The sequence below is a fragment of the Leptonychotes weddellii genome, chromosome 9 (assembly GCF_054177405.1).
Source record: "Leptonychotes weddellii isolate Sample4059 chromosome 9, ASM5417740v2, whole genome shotgun sequence".
Classification (NCBI taxonomy): domain Eukaryota; kingdom Metazoa; phylum Chordata; class Mammalia; order Carnivora; family Phocidae; genus Leptonychotes; species Leptonychotes weddellii.
Genome location: NC_138377.1, coordinates 31,985,472 through 31,991,617, shown reverse-complemented (window position 1 = coordinate 31,991,617; position 6,146 = coordinate 31,985,472).

The following is a 6,146-nucleotide window of genomic DNA, read 5'->3' as shown; positions in this document are numbered from 1 at the left end:
CTAAACCTGAAACTTTGTTCTTTTCCTTTAGATATTTATCAAGCCAAGAACTCAAATCAAGTGGAGAAAATATAAGTTAAAAATTGAGTTGGTTAATAAAGAATGACAGCAAGAGTTACAATTAAACAATTTTTTGTTTATGTGATGATTATTGCCAGCATAAATGGTCTTAATTGCTTTTATTTGTTAGTGAGCAGTTTCCAAATTCAAAATATTTTTTTCATAATATTAACCAAGACCTTTGGGAAAATTTCAATAGTTTGGAAAGATATTGCAATAAAAGACTTCATTACCTCTGCAAATTCATCTCATTTTCTATTCTGTGGGATATTTCTGCAGCTGTTTAACTTCTGTTTGGATATTTCTTCAATGCTTTAAAGTCTGCAAGAAACTATGATTCAACTCAAACATGATTTATTTTGTAGAATAACTACTTCTTATCAAAAACATCATTTTTCCTCATTTTCCTTTGTGTAAGACAAATTCTATTTTTAAAGGATTACTTATCATTTTCTTTTTACCAAATGCCATATAATCATTTTTATCCAATTTCATGAAGTAAATTGCTATCATTATCCTTATTGCTAAAGAAACCAAGAAACTCAGAGTTCAAGTAATTTTCCAAAAAAAATCACATAGAACTCCAAATCCTTTGCTTATTAAAGAGTTATCCAGGAAGCACTATCTCATGGTTTTTGAATTAACACATTCCCATGATATTTAATGTAGATTATTCATAGTATAGACTAATATATTTTTAAAATATTTATTAACTTGAGAGAGAGCAAGGGAGAGAGAGAGAGAGAGACAGAGCATGAGCCAGGGGGAGGGGCAGAAGGAGAGGGAAAAGCAGACTCCCTACTGAGCAGGGAGCCTGACATGGGACTCTATCCCAGGACCCTGGGACCATGGCCTGAGCTTAACCGATTGAGCCACCCAGGCGCCCCTAGACTAATATTTTAAGTCAGTAATTAAGTCAAGAATTTAGCCCCAAATTATGCTGAGCATGTGCAAGCAGCAACTCCATACTGCTTATTCTATTCTATCATCATCTTAATCATCAAGATACACATAACGAAGCATACACTCTGGACCTTCCATAGCAGAAACTGAAAAAAGCAAAAGCTATGGGCCCTCTTTTGGAAGGGTTTCAAAGCTGTGCCTGAACATCAGTATCCCATATCTGACCCCAACCCCTGCTAAACCTTTCTCAACTCCCACTCCTTACCTCTACCAAATACTGCCAGAAATTGATAAGTAGGAGCTTGCCCCATATGATTTCAGGTACTTGAAACCATATGGGATGCCCTCATTCCAAAGATTATATAGGAATCCGCAAACTTATTTCATAACTAACAACAAATGTTAAAATGCACATGACCCTGGGCAGAGTTCACTTTTAAGGTACAGCTTTTTGGCTACAGGAGTAGGAAAAAGTCAGTGCCGCTTAGTAGTACTTCAATAGCTCAGCATTTTTTTGAAAAGAAGTTAGCAGGGTGGAATGGAAAAATCAGTAGACATAGTCAAAAGACCTGGATTCTACTCCCCCTTATCTTCTCTATGTCTCAGTTTTTCTTCTGTAAAATGATGGCCTTGAACTAGCTAGTTTCAAGGACTCTTACAGCTCTAGCTCTCTATATTTTACACCTATAGTAAGAACATTCTGCATGTTCATTAAAATGAAAAATTGGAAATCAGGGTCCATCAAAATGGAATTGGTTAAACCAGGTATGGTGTAGACGCACACGCACACACACACACTACATATAAATTCTAGGTAGTCAGTTAAGTGATGATGTGGTTTTATATTTATTTATGGGGAAAGATGCCATGACATACTGCTGAATTTTTTTAAAAGTAGGCATCAGGAGCACCTGGGTGGCTCAGATGGTTGAGCGTCTGCCTTCAGCTCAGGTCATGATCTCCAGGTCCTGGGATGGAGACCCACGTGGGCTCCCAGCTCAGCAGGGAGTCTGCTTCTCCCTCTCCCTCTGCCCATCCCCCTGTTTGTGCTCTCTCTGTCTCTCTCTCAAATGAATAAATAAAATCTTTTAAAAAAATAAAGTAGGCATCAACTAATTTCAATTTGACTAAGAAAGAATTTTGTATCAGAAAGGATACTCCTAAAAATGTAATTTCTAGATGGTGGGATTAAGAGTAATTCTTACTTCTTTCTCTACTTTTGTATAATGTTTGGATATTTTATAAGCAGAGAAAATTTTCATAATAAACAACAAAGTTATTTTCAATTTAGGAAAAATATAGTAAAACGTAAATAGCAAATATTATATCCTTTCCTGTGAGCAAGTTTTGATAGATAAGAGGGCCAAGGCAAGAACAAAATAGCAGTGACCTAAAGGAAAACAATGCCTAAATATTTTCAACACTCAGATAATGAAATAAATATGTGCCCTGAAAGTAAAGAACTGTTCTTGTTACACAGATTGGGTTCAGCTGATCTGGTTTCCTTAGTTATCTCAGTTATGGTCAGTGTTGGGAGATGGATTTGCCTGACCTGTGCTTGCTCCCCTTACCAGTTTATCCCATGCCCAGTGAGAAGATTTGTCAAGCCATCAGACTGGCCATTGGATCCAATCCAAAGCTAACATCTTAGGACGCGATTAATCCCATAACTTTGTGTTCTTTACTCCTCTGTGCTTTAATTATTTAAGTTTCCTAATGTTGCCTAATCAATCTTGATAATTGTCACTTATCACTCAAATTTGAAAACATGCAGAATTAAGTATTTGAAGGTAAATTAAAGCAAACCAAATAGGGAATCATACATAATTCAGCAAAGGAGGAAGAATTAAGCTTTCTAAATACAAAACGATAGTTTTGACCCAACTTGAAAATTGGTAGGAAAACAAAATGCTGCAGAAGGCTGTAAATTAAATACAGACCTACGCTGTAGCTGTTGTCATTCAAAAAGTGCGGGGTGTGGCTGCAGCAGCCAGCAGAGACCTCAGTGTGGGATGAGATATCTGTGAGTCCGAGCAAGCTAAGCCTGTGCTGTGCTCTTCCTGAGGGGGTCTTCTGTTGACAACCGAAATTACTAGTAATTACCGAAATTACTATATTATTTGCTTGTCATCAATTGTATCATGTATCATGCCTTATATGCTAAAATTAGTTTCCTTAATTCTCAGTTTACGGGGCCATTGGCTATATGGGTTAACTATCCAGGAGCTAGGCACCTGCGAGAGGAACTATGTTCACGTAGAAGAGAATTTCTGAAGTTCTGACCCACAGCAGCTCAGGAAATCAACCGGTATTTGCCTGCTGGAAGTCCTGGAGGTGTTTAAGGACCACAGTGGGAAACTGTAAATGGAATCACTTTAAGTCAAGGACAGCCTATATGTAATTAGGGGTAGTATTTTTTACAAATTTATCATTTATTTTATTTATCATATTCTGTTTCCTGAAAGGATTTTGAGGAGGTTCTTGCATTTTATTTACCAGAGCAGCTTCATGTATTAGTCTTCTCTTCCCAGCTAGATTGCATAATGCCTGATACTTAGAAGCATGTCTTCGGTCTTTTTTCTATTGCTCAAGGTGCCTGGCATAATGCTGAACAATGACAGATGGGCATACATAAAAATAATACTGAAGAGTAATGAGCAGAAGTACATAGTTACTAAGGGTTAATTAGGAAAGCCATGTTACAGATTCTAGCTCTTCTCCTGGATCCCCCAAAAGACATGGTGATCATAGGGTGAGCATATGTCCCAGTTTACCTCCGGCAATCCTGGTTTACACCTGTCGTCCTGGCAGAATCATTAATTCCCTTGCGCTCTCAAAAGTGTGCAAGTTACACAATGACCCTATTGATCAGGCATCACTAAGGGGCCTCCTAATAAATTCCAATATACAAAAGGCAATTCAGCTTTAGCAGTAAACAAAAGCTTTGTGGCAAAAGACGACCACAAAGTACAAAGTTAAGATTACATTATTAACTACTTGCTATTTCCTAAGACCGGTTATCTCTATGTAAGTTTAAGTCAACTCTGCCCTCTACTGTCTTATGACAGTATTATGACCTCATGAAGCTAGCACTGTTTGAGCTTCATTGAAGCTGATTGTGTTGGTCCTATTGATTACTTTAGAGGGCTGGTCCTCAACCTTGAGCTGCTATATTAGTTTTTAAAAAATCCCCACTTGCCTATGCTATACTCCTGATCAATTAAATCAGAATCTCTGAGGATGGGACCCAAGTGTTAATTTTTTAAAAAGCTCCCCAGTTGCTACCAATGTACAGCAAAGATTGAGAACCATTGCCCAGAATGTCAGATCAAATACTGTGTTGTGGCTCACTTAGTTTTTTTATTCCACAGCCCAGATTATACTATACTTCTAATCATATCTGGAGAAGCCTTGGAAGTTAGAAGAAAATGATGAGTGCATCAGGACAAATCTACATCACTACTGAAAAAATGCCATTTTAAAAAAACCATTCTAAGGGATGGTGTCTTCCTCGGGTATAAAAATATATTTTTAATTATAGTGATGACGTGGACAGTACTTACTCAGAAATGATTCTGTTAGGCCATCAGCTTTGATGCCACAGCTCAGCCCTAATTCTCTGTTGATGGAATTATGTGCTGAAGAAGCTCTAAGACAGCCAAGAAAGTTGGACCAGAAGATGCGGGCAAATGAGGTAGAGCCCATTGCATTAAACAACTGCTTCCTTTTTGTGAATGTTCAGAGACTTGTTAATGGAGTTTATCATATGGAAAAGCACTGATGTGAAAGCCCAGGAAATCTGCTGGAGTAGAAGTTGCACTAATTAGAACATTAACTAAATTAAGTCACTGGGGGGCAGTGAATCCCAAAGGGAATAACAGAGAAAGGAGAAAAACACAGAAAAACCATTAATAATCAGCAAGAGACAGCTTTTGCAGAAAATTAACCAAGAAGCAGGCTTTTTAAAAAAAGTTTTATTTATTTATTTGAGAGAGAGAGCAGAGAGAGGAGCAGAGGGAGAGAATCTCAAGCAGACCTCCCACTAAGTGGGGAGACTGCTATGGGGCTCCATTCCACAACCCTGAGATCAAGAGTTGGACACTTACCTGACTGAGCCACCCAGGAGCCCCAGGCTTTTAATAATAAGTGAAAAGTTTACTTCTCACTCCTTTTTTCTAAAGTTCACTAGGAAAAGTGATCTCATGTTTGAGACTGACCCTGTTAAAAGAGATCTTATTCCTCTTAAACCCTTAACCAAAAGTGTGGAATCAGCCAGAGTGTTGGCATGAGAAACAAGGAGTCACTTGGGAATTTTGATAGTGAGCATCAGTGTAAAAATCCCCTGTGAAAACAGCAGAGGCCTCCTAATACTAAAAGGAGCGTAGAGGAAGATGCATGTGACAGATGGTGATGTCCTTATATACCACATCTGGGATTACATTATTCAGTTCTTCAATCCAGCCAAAGGCAATACTCTTAGCATAAGTGGGGACAGAGTAGAGGTTTGGAAGCAGCATTGGGAATTATTCTAAATGATTCTATCTGTGCTGGTTCTATTGTTGTGGAATATCTCCTGATACTTTTAAAAATTCCTTTGCAAGAAAGGAATGGGGAAAAAGAAAAATGTTTCCATATGGTATTGTTTCATAAGAATGGTTCTTACTCTTTTCTGGACAACAGACCCATGTGAGTATCTGATGAAGGTTATAGGCCCTCTCCCCAGGGAAAAATGGACATTTTTAAAATTTAAGTTCAATTAATTAACATATAGAATATTATTAGTTTCAGAGGTAGAGTTCAGTGATTTATCACTCTTATATAATACCCAGTGCTGATTACATCACATGCCCTCCTTAATGGAAAAAAGTACATTTTAATACATAATTTTACATACAGTTCCATCCTAGTTTAGGAACACTAGACATACAGATGGCTACAGTAAATGAAAGGTGCTCAACATCACTGATCATCAGGGAAATGCAAATCAAAACCACAATTAGATATTACTTTACACTTATTAGAATGGCTAATATCAAAAAGACAAGAAATGACAAGTGTTGACAAAGATGTGGAGAAAAAGGAATCCTTGTGTACTGTTGGTGAGAACATAAACTGGTGCAGCCACTGTGGAAAATAGTGTGGAGTTTCCTCAAAAAAATAAAAATAGAAATACCATATGATCC